This window comes from Dipteris shenzhenensis, chromosome 26 (genome assembly GCF_047967505.1).
Source record: "Dipteris shenzhenensis isolate YYH24624 ecotype China chromosome 26, Dip_SZ_1.0, whole genome shotgun sequence".
In the NCBI taxonomy this organism is placed as follows: Eukaryota; Viridiplantae; Streptophyta; class Polypodiopsida; order Gleicheniales; family Dipteridaceae; genus Dipteris; species Dipteris shenzhenensis.
Genome location: NC_141621.1, coordinates 6,910,330 through 6,926,483, shown reverse-complemented (window position 1 = coordinate 6,926,483; position 16,154 = coordinate 6,910,330).

The following is a 16,154-nucleotide window of genomic DNA, read 5'->3' as shown; positions in this document are numbered from 1 at the left end:
TCAATAGTTAATCCTACGGAGCCTCATGTGTAGTTTTATGAGGGATATCCATCCTTCATCAGGACCTTTGAGCCCAGGATACCCAACTTCTAGCTACCTAGTCTTGAGATGCAAGGAAATGAACAGATGAACTTTGGGGAGAATATGTTTCCCTGCACAATGGATTATCTCCTGCTTTGTACCCAACTTGGGTGGGAGCCCCAGAAGGCACTCCCTACCCCATGTCTGCACACCATGTCTGCACACTATAGATAAGTGCCAAATGTGAGTATGCCTATGCCTAGTCCCTCACCAATGTAGCTAGTATGACCAAGCCCACCATGAGTGCCATCCCAGGACCTAGTGGGCCAAGACTAGGCCAAGACTCACTAATGCAATGCCTACACAACTAACTATGGCACTGCACTGGCCCCACTAGCAACTCCTCCTACACCGCAAATAGTACTCACTGATGAGGTAATGAGAATCATAGTGCAGGAACTAAGAAGGGGGGCTATGCTACCAACCTTTGTTGGAATGGATACTTGCTCTTCAAGGAGTAGACTAGTCATCATATCTAATCTCATCACTAAATTTCCAAGAGAGGGAGATCTAGTGTCCCATGTGGAGAGATTTGAGAAAATCTACGAGACATTCAGGGACATAAGTGATTTGGATAAGGTCAACACATTTGGGTTGAGCCTGTATGGTAACACAAGCCTCTAAGAATTGAAGAGAAAAACAAGTAGTAAACGCTTGGAAAGAAAATTATAGTGGGGTTTGCCCCAACCAATCCCAGGTGGAGCCCTATCAACCAATTATATGAGGAAACATAGAAAGACAAGTCCTTATGGGATTATATTGCAAGATTTACTGGTTGCAAGCCTCATGAGAGGATGAGAGATGGGTGATGGTTGCCATGCTTCCTCATTGGGCTAAGGGATGCCAAGCTTCATGATCATCTTTTCACACTGAACTCCAAGTCATTTGAGTTGTGCAACAAGGCTATTGTGCTCTTAGATGACAATATGAAAAACAAGGCCCAAGCATAAAAGTTCCAAGTGGCTTCATTTGATATGTCCCATACTGGTAAAACCATTAGTGTAGGTAAACCCAAGAAGGTAGCTTCACTTGCCAAGGGTGCAAATATAGATGAGGTTGCCACCGATCTCTTGAATCCTATGGCCCAACAACTCAAGGGGGGATTAACAAGGGAATGCCCAAGGAATCCTCACCTGTTCCCTAGAAGAGATAATGTGTAGTATGGTCTCTGCACAGGCAACCACCCAACGCATGAGTGCCCCTACCTTAGGGCTAGGTCGGCACTCTACTATGCCCATTGCTCTATATGGGAAACCATGAGACATCTCAGTGTCTCTCTTCTAAGGTTATCCCCGAGCCAATGTCCCAACAAAGACAACCACTGACCTTGCCCATACCACCGATTTAGTTTAATCAAGGATAGTTATTCAAGAGCTCAAACCTTCTAGTACCACCACTTGTTTTAGGCCAATGAACCTCCACCACCTCCGATCACCCCCATGAACAAGGTGATCATTGAGGAGCCAACAAAATATGAAGAGGGGAGAGGAGAAGAGTGGAGATGAGGAGAGAGGGCATAGCTAGAGAGCACACCACAAATGGCTAACTGTACACTAGATTTAGTTGAAAATGTAGAATATATACAAACCCATTTAGAATTAGAGTTAGGGCATCTAACCCTTTCCTTTATAGCACTCTATTGGGTTAGTGCTATTCACATATGATCACATGATGGTGCTATGCACACACATGATGTTGAGCCTGAACTCTTAAAACCTTCCCTCAAGATCAACATCATGAAGTAGGCCTTCCCTCAAGATGATGATTTTGGGGAATCAAAGAAGGACTGGGCATTACATTCCATCACACCCCTTTAATGGGAATGTCCTTCCTCTGCATCAAACCAAGAGCTAGTCAGTGTTTCTCAAATAGCTCTTTACCAAGTGGTTTGGTAAAGATGTTTGCAACATTCTCTTTGCTATCACAATGCTACAGTGTGATGTACCAAACACTCTTTCTCTGATGAAGTGCTCTCTGACATCAATGTGCTTTGTCTTGGAGTGATATACAGGATTCTTGGCCAATGCTTGAGCCGATTGATTATCACAATATATTGTTGTTGGCTTTGACTCATCAAAGTAATATGTTTTTGACAATAGTCTTCTGAGCCATGTACACTCACATGCACCTATAGTGAGTGCTTTATATTCTGCTTCACAGTCAAAGACAAAGAAATAGTTGGCTGTTTGTTTGACAACCATGATATAGCACCTTGACCAAGGAAAAATGCATATCCCTATGTGGATCTCCTGGTCTCATGATCTCCATCATAGTCATTGTCACAGTATCCACGCAACCATGGATGACTTCCTATATATTCTATCCCAAATTGTCTTGTACCTCTGATGTATCTCAAGACTCTTTTGGATGCATTCCAGTGAGACTATTTTGGATTTGCCATAAACTGTGCAAGTGAGCTTACTATATAACAAATATTTGGCCATGTGATAGTCAAATATATAAGAGATCCGATGAGTTGCCTATAGTACCTATCATTGGCTATAGGCTTTTTTGAATCTTTAGTAAGTTTCAAACTCTGTTCCATGGGATTTGGCTACAATCTTGCAATCTACCATATGAAACTTCTTCAGGAGACTATCAACATACTTGAGCTGACTCATAAATGTGCTATCTGAATCTCTCCAAAACTCAATTCCAAGATAATAGTGCATAAGTCCAAGATCTTTCATGTCGAACTCTATCAGATAAGTCTTGTTTTAGCTTTCTTATGAATCTATCCTTACTTCTTGTCTCAGTCAGATCATCTATGTACAAAAGTGCAATAGTAATGTCTTCCCCTTGAACTTTGTAGTAGAGAGTATCATCTGCATTGGATTTCATGTATCCTAGATCAGTAAAATACTTGTTGATTCTGATGTACCAACTTCTGGGTGCTTGCTTTAAGCCGTAGAGACTTTTCTTGAGATGGCAAACCTTATTCTCCTTTCTTGGTTCAACATAACCTGCTAGTTGTTGCATGTAGACTTCCTCGTCTAGATAACCATTGAGAAATGCATTCTTGACCTCGAGCTGGTACACATTCCATCTATTGAGTGTCGCTAGTAATATCCAAAACCATATGGAATCCATCTTTGCTAGTGGAGCATAAGTCTCATCATAGTCTTGACCATATTGCTTGCAAATCCTTTTGCAACTAGTCTGGCTTTGTATCTTTGAATACTTCCATCTGGATTGTATTTCAGTTTGTATACCCATTTGTTTGCTATGGCCTTCTTTCCTAGTGGAAGGTCATAATTCCCAAGGATTATTCTCATACAAAGCATCCATTTCTTCATTCATAGCAGTTTGCCATTCTGGCTTGTCTACTACGTCTTCAAAGTACAATGGCTCTTTTGTAGCCATGATGGTAGTCATAAGAGCATAGTTGTGGTTTCAACCTGGATTGCTTTGCCTTTCTGAGCATATGTCAATCTGGCTGGAGGTTTGCTTTCTCTAGTAGACTGTCTGAGCTATTGTGGCTCTGCTTGGGGCATTTTTGGCAATTATTGCTCTTCTTCATCAACCATTTCTGTAGATGACTGTGAAATCGGTGCATCTATCTCCTGTGTTTTTGAGGTTTTCCATTATGATTCCTCATTAAATATTACATCTCTGGAGATAATAACCTTGCGGTTGATGGGATCATGCAACTTCTATGCTTTGCTTTCTTTATTGTAGCCAACCATGATTCATTTGCATGACTTTGCATCCAATTTCATGCGATGATCATCATGTTTGTGGGCATATGCTATGCAACCAAATATGTGGATATTCCCAATGTGTTGCTTGTGTCCAATGAATGCTTCATAAGGAGTCATACCCTATATCGGTTCGGTAGAAAGCCAATTAAGCAAATAGTTTGCAGTGGCTATTGCTTCTGCTCAATACTGATTCGGAAGATGCTTCTCACCAAGCATTGCTCTAGCATTGTCTGCTAAAGTTCCATTCTTCCTTTCAGCTCTTGCATTTTGCTAAGGAGTATCTACACATGTGAATTGTCTTTGAATGCCGTGACTTCTACAAAAGTTCATGGATGCTAAAGACATGTATTCACCTCCTCTATCTGATCTCATGATTTTGATCTTTTTGCCTGTCTAGTTTTCTACCATCGCTTTGAATTCTTGAAATCTGGAAAAAACTTGAGATTTCTCTTTCAAAAAGTAGACCCAACAATATCTACTATAGTCATTACTAAAAGTCAAGTAGTAAAGTGAACCATTGATGCCGCAGGTCTGGGCATAACCCCATACATCTGTATGTATCAAATCAAGAATACCTCATGCTCGAGAGGTGCTTCTGCCAAAGTTGGTTCACTTTTGTTTGTCGAAGCAACATGCTTTGCAAACTTTTCCAAGAAACTGTAGCTTTGGGATTCCAATTGCCATATTTTGATTCTTGAGATCTAACAAGTACTTGAATTTGACATGACCACATCTCTTGTGCCATTTTACGGATAGTGGCATTTATTTTGGTTGAGCTGACATGGCATGCTTATCTAGTATTATAGCTAGCATTCTATATAAGTGTCCTTCCTTGACACCTTTTGCTACTAGCTTACTCTAGATTTATCTCTGATAGTGCATTCATCTCCGTCAAAGATGACTCGGTAGTTGTGTTCCATCATTTGACCTACTAACAAAAGGTTCTTGTTGAGCTTCGGAATGTTGAGTACATCTTTTACCAATTCTTTTGTACCAGTGAAGTTGTTCATAGGGATAACACCTATCCCTTAAACTGGATTCAGTGTATTATTTATTATGTAGATGACATTCTTTTGACCTTCTAATGGTTTCATCTATGTAAAACAATTCCTGATGATTTATCCTGTGAGATGATAGACTGCTATCGATATACCAAGGATCATGTTCTGCTTGGTCGACTTGATAGTAGCTGAAATCCTCTTTTGGATTGAAATCAGAGTCTAGGTACACTATATCAGTTTGCTGCATTTCCTCATTTGCAAGAAACATATTCCAATGTTCATTTGCAAAATGATTATGACTAGAATGTCCACCACGATGATTTCCTCTTCCGCGGAAATTTTCTCGATTACTGTTGGATTGTTCGCCTTGGTCATACTGCTTCTTGTGGCAATCTCTTTTATATTGTCCAAACTTATGATAGTAGTTGCGCTGGATGTTTGACACGTTGGTGGATGCATTTCCTCGTCCTTGGAATCTTCCTCGATTGGAATGATTTCCTCTTTGCTGATGTTGATGTTGCTGATGATGATTCTAACTTTGCTGATGATGACCACTTCTCTGGAATGATCTACCTCTACCTCTGTCTCTGCCTTTGCTTCTGTTTGAACCTCTGAATGCCTGATCATTAGAATGACCTTTGTGTGCATGTATGGCCTAAGTCCTGAGTGCTTCTAAAAGATCCAGTGGTGTCATGCCTTCAGCAAGCCTCTTCTTCGACCAAAAGCGCTAACTTTGCATTATCAAGATTCCTATATAAGAAGGCAATCCATTCTACACTTGCTACAAGAGCTGTGCTACCCAATTGCTACTAAAATTTTCTTTGAAGTTCCAATGCGTCCATCTACCTTCTAGAACCACTTTCAAGATGCCATTACCATATGTCAGATGACTCCACACACTTAGATGACCTCTTTTCAACTGAATAAATCATCTTTGGCTTCAAACATGAAATCCCCAACCAATGCCTCCTAATTCTTCCCACCCTCCACTTCTCCCTCTAGATCTCAAACTATATCCATTCATCCCTTCTCAAATGGAGCAATCAGCCCACTATTGAGCCTGAACAATCCGCTCAATAGTCCACATCATGACCTCAAAAGAAGCACCGCCTTGTTGCGCATCCTAAGAATGTAAATAATTAGATGGAGCACAATCTCCAGATCACAAGGTTCTCACCCCTTGGTGTAGAATGGCTTGAAAATATCCAAGGGGTGGTCATGCACTAATAATACTAGTGCAATGCCAAGGATTTCAAGTTGTACTATACTATCACAATGCAATGAGTGCTAGGGTAGTCACTCTGCTGGCCCAAAGCTCATCCATGGCACATCACAATATGATCCTCCCCAATCTACTCTCCTCTTTGTATCAACCACAAGAGACCAATTGAGTTGAGCATTTCTATATAGAGCTACTAAATGTTTGCACCCACTCCCATCACAAAATAAAGAATCTGATGGCTTTTACACTAATATACATCATCTATCACAAGATACCATGCTCAACAACTTTGGTGACACCTACAAGGATAGCTCAATGCTGTCACCCCTAGTTCCTATAAGGCCCAGTCCTACAAATACCTTGCCCACTCCAAAGAAGAAGAAGGTTAGACCAGCCAATAGATAAGACTCACAAGACAAAAGAAAAGAGGAACAAGAGGCACGGCAAAGGCAAGAAGCTGATCTCAAATAAAATCCAAAAGAAGAGGCCCAAAAGAAAGAGACAGAGGTAGCCAATTAGCTCAAAGTGCAAAAATGGACATTGAAGAAACTTGTCACACAGGAGAGTCATTTAATTGATCTTTCTCATGACCAAGGGCCAAGTTCACCTCTACGTCCCACTAAAGACAAGGTAGAGAATATTACAATGGAGTAGCTTTATGTCATAGTAGCAGAAAGACTCAAAGTAGAGCAATGAGAGGACACACAGTAGCAGCCACCCAGGTGGTAATTATAAATGTAGGCCCTAGCCCAATGTACCTTCATTGAAATTCATTACCGAAACAATACACTCACTTCATGAGGGACGATCAGGATGCTTCACAAAAATCAAAGATACTCATGCAGACCCTAGCAGAAAATGGCATAGATGGCACAAAATATCATGGCCTGCAAGTAGGAGTATGGCCTAACAAGCTTTCAATGCCAATGCCATCCTCTAATATAGCCTAAAAGGGCTCAAGGTTTACTGGAGAAAGAGAACACCAACAAAAAAGTAGTCGAAGCCATAGGCTTGAAAGCTATCAAAGTCACAAAAGAGCTTTGCACAAAGCTGTAGGAAATCGAGGTGGTACTCGAGCCATAGAAATATCTAGGGTGGAGTCCATCTAAGTAGAAAATTTTGAATTTATGATTCAAAAAATACGGAAAAATAGGATGAATGATTTGATAGGGAGAATAAATTGGGAAAAAAAATACTAGCACGTCACTTTTTTTCATAAATCGGCACGTCACTCATTCTTACACTTTCTTCTAAAAGAATACTTTACATTCTTTTAGGAGAATATGAATGAATGATTTGCACTTACATTCACTCATTCTTACACTTTCTTTTGAAAGAATACTTTATATTCCTTTAGAGAATGTGAATGAATGATTTGCAATTAAATTCACTCATTCTAACACTTTCTTTTGAATGAATATTGAATATTCTTTCAGTAGAATGTGAATGAATGATTTCCATTTATTTTATTTTATTTTGGGTAGAAAAAAAGTTTGTATTATATTATATCATCATCATAAATATTCATTTCATTTAGATTCACTCATTCTTACACTTTCTTTTGAATGAATATTGAATATTGTTTCAATAGAATGTGAATGAATGGTTTCCATTTCCATTCACTCATTCTTACACTTTCTTTCGAAAGAATACTTTATGTTATTTTAGGAGAATGTGAATGGGTCAATGTTTTCTTGGGTGTAGCCAATCACAAAACTATTTTTAAAACCATTTTGGGGTCACAACGCAATGAGCTCTTGGGTAAGATTTTGAATTTTGTGTAGATCCATGCTCTTGCTGGAAATTTTTCCGACATCATAATGCCACACTGGCGTAATAATGAGATGCAATATATTTATTTTGAACACCATAGAGCTTGACACATGGCAACTCTGCACTACTTCACACAATGCCTAACCACCTATCATCGCACTTCCTTTTTTCGTAGCTTTGCCACCTGTCACTAGGTAGCACATCCATGCAGATCATGAAATTTCAAGGTTGGCTTGGAGAGACCACCACACTAGTTCTTGGCATAATAATGAGATGCAATCTATCATTATGAACACCATCATAGTACATCATCTGGCCTGACCACCTGTCATCGCCGAGCCTTTTATAACAACTTTGTCACCTATCACGAAGCAGCGCATCCATGCAGATCAAAAAAATTCAAGGATGGCTTGGAGCGACCACCATGCTGGTTCTTGGAGTTATAGCTCCGTTACCTATTTTTTCTTATTACAAAAGGAGATCTATGATAACCACCATGCTGACAAATAGAAGGAGATGTATGACAACCATTGCACTGGTTCTTGGAGTTATATATTAGAGCACTAAGGAAAATGTATTTCCTTGTGCAACCAAGGAAAATGCAAGTTGACAATATGGCCCTTAGGGGGTCCCCTTTAGGAACAAGGGCCATACTGACATGCCATTCTCTCCAGTGGCATCCTGGATATTGTATAATACATGTCAATATGGCCCTTGCCCCTAGAGGGGACCCTTCAAGGACCATATCAATTTCATTTTCTAAAAGTTTTAATTGTATTTTTCTAGATGTATCTCCTATCATGGAGCAGCGCATCCATGCAGATCAAAAAAATTCAAGGATGGCTTAGAGCGACCACCATGCTCGTTCTTGGAGTTATAGCTCCGTTACCTATTTTTTCTTATTACAAAAGGAGATCTATGATAACCACCATGCTGACAAATAGAAGGAGATGTATGACAACCACTGCATTGGTTCTTGGAGTTATATATTAGAGCACTAAGGAAAATGTATTTCCTTGTGCAACCAAGGAAAATGCAAGTTGACAATATGGCCCTTAAGGGGTCCCTTTAGGAACAAGGGCCATATTGACATGCCATATCTCTCCAGTGGCATCTTGGATATTGTATAATACATGTCAATATGGCCCTTGCCCCTAGAGGGGACCCTTCAAGGACCATATCATCAATTTCATTTTCTAAAAGTTTAATTGTATTTTTCTAGATGTATCTCCATGCAGCTACCACTATGGGTTTTTGGAGCTATTTTATTGCTTAATGGTTTATATAAAAATTAATAACAGTGCATACTGAGAGCCTCAAATTCTCCTCAAGTTAAACAAAAGAGATTACATTTGTAAAAACTCAGCAATTGCTGAGAGCCTTAGAGACCAAAATATTACATCTAGTGAGCCAAAAGGTCACTGAGAGCCTCAAAGGCCAAAAGATCACATCTAGCCATTACTGAGTGGTTATGAGTCTCATTGAGCGAGAGGATTTTTATACAACTCATTATTTCTTGGCTTGCTGCATTTGAATTTTTTGGGGAGCCAATGGAGGAGATGATGGAGAGGCCAAAGACCATGCACATTGCTAGGACTAAGGTTACGGCCCCCCCAACAAGACAAGAGTACTCTACTATAAAAGTCCTAAGTGCTTCATCAATATCATTCCAGGCACCATCTCACCATCCCAGACGTAATCTTAGGCACCATCCTAGATGCCACCTCACCACCGACGGCAATGGTAATTAATTATGACATGGCTTGTAATCATGAAGCAAATGTCACCATCTTGGTGATTAACTAGTAATTGATTGGGGTAATTAACTGCACTCTATTGAGCATACAAGCCCGATGACTAATAATTAACTACGCTCTATTGATCATGCAAGCCCGATGGTGGTAACTGGTAGGTGAGTAATTGCAAGCCACTGCAGTGGCTGGTAATTAACTGCCAGCCTAGTGGAATCTTAGCCACAACAAACGTGGTTGATGAGAGGCACCACCACTGGGCAGTAATTACCATAAACATAAAGCATGAAGCCTAATCATTCATCTAATCAATCATTACCATGCATTCGACTAAGAATGCAAGCTCAATAACTAGTAATTAATTGCACTCTACTAATGATCATGCAAGCATGGTGGTGGCAACTGGCAGGTGAGTAATTGTGGGCCATTGTGGTGGCTGGTAATTAACTGCTAGCCCGATAGAATCTTAACCACCATAGATGTAGCTAATGAGAGCCACCACCACTGGGCAGTAATAATCACATAAGAAAATCATGAAGCCTAATCACCTCTAATCACTCATTACCATGCACTCTACTGAGCATGCAAGCCCGGTGACTGGTAATTAACTACACTCTACTAATCATGCATGCAAGTCCAATGGTGGCAACTAGCAGGTGAGCAATTGTAGGCCACTGCGATGGCTGGTAATTAAGTGCCAGCTCGGTGGAATCTTAGCCCCCACCACAGACATGGCTGGTAATCTTAGATGCCACCACAAACATCGCTAGTAATCTTAGATGCCACCACCAGTGGCCACCACGAGCAAAAGATGGCAATAATTACCATAGACATAAATCATGAAGCCTAATGACCTCTAATCACTCATTGCCATGCAAGGTACTACTACTACCTTGAATTAATCAAAATTCAAGCCAACCACCATGGTGTCTCTCACCTTGATAGTACCTTGTAGTTGGGCTACAATATTAAGCCTCTACTATTCCATTCCCATCACTATTTTGTCTTCTATCCCTCTCGATTGTTTCTTTCTCCCTTGCACTTAGACTGTAAACTTAAGCCTCCACTATTCCATTTCCTTCATTTTTTCATCTTCTATCCCTCTCAATCATTTCTTTCTCCCTTGCACTCTTCCTAAAACTTCTTCCTCTCCCATAATGGATCCCCCTGGACATGCCAAGCTCCAAAACATGTTGACATAGTTTGAAAGCTCCTCACATGATCTTTCCTCCCCCTCAAAAATTGTCATATGATTGTTATACCAATGAGCACTTTTTATCTCATCTTGTTCTTGACATGAACAATTTTAAGTGAAATTTATGACAATAGTGTCATGGGGAAATTTGGCAAGGCACATCCAAAATTGCTTGTGCTACTAGTTGGCCTTGAAATTGTGAAGCACATATTTTGGGATGGATTGAAACACGTGACCTATATAAGCTCCCTTAGGGCTAAGTGCTCTTATACGATAGTAGCCATCTCTTTTTATCAGATCCTTCAACATTGACATTTTCAAATCTCCTCCATTTTAGAGGAACATGGTTGTCTTCCCTCATTTCATTTGGACAGACATGAAATGTCTTCTTCTTTAGCTTCATACTACAATTCTTGCATGTGCCACGAATGCATTCAATGTGGTGCCACTCATGGTCTCCCTTTGAACAAACCACTGGCTCCTACAGAAACCTTAGGCTACAAAATCTGCTCCTAACCCTAGTTAGGTTTAACCTAGGTTAAGTTAATTTAACTTAGGTTAGTTAGTTTGACTCTAGGTTACTTACTTATAGTTAGGTTAGTTTAACTATTAGCTAGTTAGACTAATTAGATAGCTAGGTTACTTTGATTGTACTAGGTTAGCTCAACTAACTGTGGTTAGTTTAGTTAACCATAGTCTATTTAAACCTAGTGGTTAGGTTAGACTAACTTTTAGGCATCTAACTGGACAATTAGGTTGGTTAGACTAACTGGGCCAATGAGGTCAACTGATCTGGGTCAATTACTACCCCTCAATTGGACTGAAAGCCCATTCACACCAAACCTTAAGACCAAGCCCCCCCCCCAAAAAAAGATCCATTTTCCCCCTTCTTTAACCCCTCGTAACTCATCCATTTGGGACCCAAACTGGACCCGTTTGAACCAAAATTTCACACACAGAAACATCACGCTACCGGGTATTTTTCCAGCCCATTGCACACCATTTCAACATCCCTAGCACTCGCTCATTCGCACCCACGTGTAGGTCTCATTTCGCACTAATTCGCTCGTATTTTTACACCGTGACCTCCGATTGACGATCCATCTACACCAACACATTTCCCTACACACGTGGGACAATCTTAGACACATTATTAACACAACAGTCCCTACAACACTAACACCACTCTAACCCTCCAAACACAACTACATCAACACTCGCACTTGCGACAAAGACACCCTTTGCAACTCTCGCCCAATCTGCATGTAGCTATGCTCCAAGCAACGCCTCTAACTCCAATGCTTGCCGAATCCACATACAACTCTGTTGCAACCACTACCTTTGACAATCCTGTACCCCGAATCCCCCCCTAAAATTCAAGAAATCCCTTTGACTCCTCTACGCCATAACATGGCTAGATGCCGTCGCGAACGATGATGGGGATATTGACCTCGATGCAAAGGCTAACAATTTCTTTAATTGCAAAAATAATAACAATCAAGGCAGATGCCCCTTGGGAAAACTGGAACTTCCCAAATATAATGGTAGGGGAGATCCAGCCCAATTCCTCCAACATTTTGATGCCGCATGCCGAGCAGGTGGAGATCAATGCCATGAAACCAAGGTGGCTTGGTTTCCCATGGCCTTAACTGATGAAGTGTATGAATGGTACCTAGACCTTCTACTAGAAGAGCGAGCCACATGGGACCTACTTCAAACAGAATCTAAAAGACGCTTTCAAACAGAGAGGCTACAAGATGATCCCCCTCTCCAACTAAGCAAGATCGAACAAGGCCATCAAGAAGATGTACGCACGTACCTAGGCAAGATGAAAAGATTAATTGCCAAATGTGACCCATGCCCCGATGCAAAGTACCTCATGGCCTCATTCATTACAGGACTAAGAAAGAAAATCTAGAAGGATATGAAAAAGATTAGCCAACTATGAAACGTTCAGTGCTGCTCATGTGGCAGCCATTGACATCGAGGATGGCATGATCGACTCTGACACTAGTAGTGATGATGGGCAGATCTAGTGCATGAGATAAGTGCTCTAAAAAGGGCAAATCCAAGTCTACTACTAAAACCTCAAATGAAGATCACCTAGAGGCCATGACGATGAAGCTGAAAGAAGACATGATGCAAGCCATGGAACAAAAACTTCACTTGTCTCAGCCACCAACTCAGACATATCCACGGCAAGAAAATGTTTGGTGTCCACATTGCATGGCCAATCATACAGCAAATGAGTGCCCAGTCCTAAGAGCCAGGATCACTACACAAGCAAATCCACCACCAAGGTTGTGGTGCCATATTTGCGTCATCGATGGCCATGATGAAAACAGTTTCATCTTTAACATGCACAACAACCCGCCTCGACCTCAACAATACCCAGCGGCACCCATGCCAGTGTACAGGCAACCGGCACTTGCACAAGCGCCCTCAGCTCCATGGACACAAGCTCCACAACTACTCAGGAATCTGAATCCACAACCATATCCAAGATCACCAAATCTAGCTCTTCAGGCAGTTCCAATACATCAATTACAAGCCAAGGAAGTAGACTCACCATTTGAGTATGAAGCAAAGTACCCAATATACTATGTAGAAGGTGCAGAGGGTCTAATACCAGTTTATTTAAATTAAGTACATCCCAACACATATCAAGCACCAATCAAGTGTTACGGTTGTGGAGAAAATCACGAGATCGCAGAGTGCTCATCATGGTAGCCCCGCTACTTTCCAACCACTCTACAGAGAGAGTGGCATAGGACATGCCTATATTGATTGTCCCATGAAAAATAAGGTCCCACAACAAACAGAGCTTAAGCCTGACATCCCAATCGGCATCATTGGGGTGGACCATCAAAGTCTAGGGCCAGAAAGCTTAATATCACAACCTATGAATGTAATTACACGCCAGCAGAAAGAGGCCACCAAGGACCCTAACATTCCAATCCAACCAAAGCAACTTCTTAAAAAGAAAGCACAAGTTCCTCCACCTCTGCCAAGCAATGAGCAGCCAAGCTCATCCAAATCAGCTCCTGAGCCTCAAATAAAAGAAGCTCCATGCCCAAATGCAGAAGTGGAGAAGGCTCGTTTTTAGGCACTTCAACAATGGGTATAAAAGAAACAAACTCAATTTGAGGCTGAGAAACAAGCTCAAGACCCAATCCATGACTTGGCCCCACAAAGTATTGATATTGTACTTGAGCCTCTATTCCAACAATAGACTCCACAACATAATGTACCGCCACATCAGCTTGAAGGAGCTGCACTCTCTAGCATCCTGAGTTGCCCTGTGTCAATTCCTATCAAAATCCTCCTACGAAATTGCCCCAATCTCTGGGAGAGTTTCAAAGGATGGATTGAACACGCAAATCCCCCTCCACTTTTGAACGACATCGAAGATATCCTTGTGCGAATGGGTGAGAGAGATGACATATGCAACAATACTGTGTCTTTGATCCACAAGGCATATAATGAAGTCCAAGCCATAGTGGATGGTGGAGCAGGTGTAAATGTCCTACCAAAGGAGCTCTACGATGAATGGGGTCTCCCACCAATGCAAAAAGCTAATTTCAACATATGCCTTGTCGATGATTCACGGGCTAAACCCTTGGGAATAGTGAATGGCGTGTCCACAATGTTTTCCCTTCAATTCACAATCTTGGATCTTCCCAAAAAATCCTATCAAATCTTATTGGGACATCCTTGGTTACAGGAAGCATCAGTCCTCCATGACTGGGGAACTGATAGACCGACAATCCAAAATCGCGACACCACAGTCAAGGTGAATGTGGGGACAGGAGGTATAAAACCAATTGTGCCTAGAGCATTGGATGACACATCTTCAATGACAATCGCAAGCAGCTCAGCTCCCCTACAATAGCATGCCATAGCGGGCGATTCACAAAGCAATGTCAATAACTGGATATAAACATTGGCAGCCATCGACAACTGCCATTCATTAGATGCCATCTTCTCATAGATAGATGCTAAGTCTATAGGTAGATCCTCCACTCACACATGAAGAACCAATTGATCTAGAGATGCCATTCTTTGTGGCTGACCTCAAGTGGGATAATGAGCCTGCAGAAGGTACCCATACCAATGATGACTCAAATTTCCCTTGGGACCTTGAAACTGAGGCTAAGAATGCTGTCAAATCAATCAAGCCTCAAGCGTCTTTGGTTATGTAAGTACTTTCCATTGGTTGTTCATTTCTTTCTAAGCATTTCATTTGCTTTCCATTTCCATTTCATTATGTTTGCTATCTAGCCTCGCCTAGCATGCCTCCTATCTAGTTCCATCATCCAGGATGCTATGGTGGAGGCATGCTACCTCTCCCAACTAGACCACTACATGTAGTGAGAAATGCCAAGTGGTTTGCCATGCTCATCCAAAATAGTATCATGCCACATGACCGGCTGACTATCGATCTCTTCATGAAAGGAAGGGGGAACCCTCCAAAGAGTACTCCTGAAGTTGGCCCAAGGTTTTACGATAGCAGCCATAAGGGGGGAAGAAGGAGATATGAGCTAGGTTGAAGTAAAAATCCATCTGGTGCTATCCGTCCAGCGTCCTCCCAACACAAAGGTATGCAAGACTGTATGCTATGAATAAAAAAATCCTTCCATGGCTTCTATCCAGGTGTAAGTTCCCTCACAACCATCTTGCAGAGCAAGGCCCTATACTGTAAACCTAGGTCTATTATACTAAGACCCCCCTTCCCAAGTGGGGAGAATCACGGTCTCCCAAGCTACCCTGGAAGTAACATCTTTTGTGCCATCAACACCACTCCATATAAAATTCAGTAACGGCCTCTTGAGCTGAGGGATACAATCTTTGGAATGGCACCAGCAAAAGCAAACAAACCACGCCATGGCCAATAGGACCTGGTTGACCACTATTAAGATCAAGTCTACAACAATGACTTAGCCATTCTGCATGCCCTAATGGTAGTCGAGCTTCCAAAAATTGAAACTCCAAAGTTGAATAACATCAGAAGATCCCACAAGAAAGCTGGAGGAAATCGTAAAAAAGCCAAGGTCACACACTTCAATGAATTCGAACAAGTCCAAACAAGGATCATCGAATTGTATCTTGAATGGTCCCCTGAGGGACTGGAAGGAGTATGCGCAGCAAATGAACTCTTACTGGGCAACACCTTACTAGTGGAAAAGTTACCTCACAGTTCCCAATGTAAGAAGTTTCAGAAATATAAGCCACATGTGTGGATGAAGCTTGATCAAGAGACTTCAGAAAAAGAAAGACAAAAAGAGCCTAACAAATCGGTAAATGAAACTATGCCACCCAGTACACATGGCACATGTTAAGCTAGTTCAACACCATCAAAGGCTGATCTTCGAGAAGTGCTGGAGTACTTCAAGAATTAAACAAGTGGCAGTGCCCCAATAGCAATGCCAA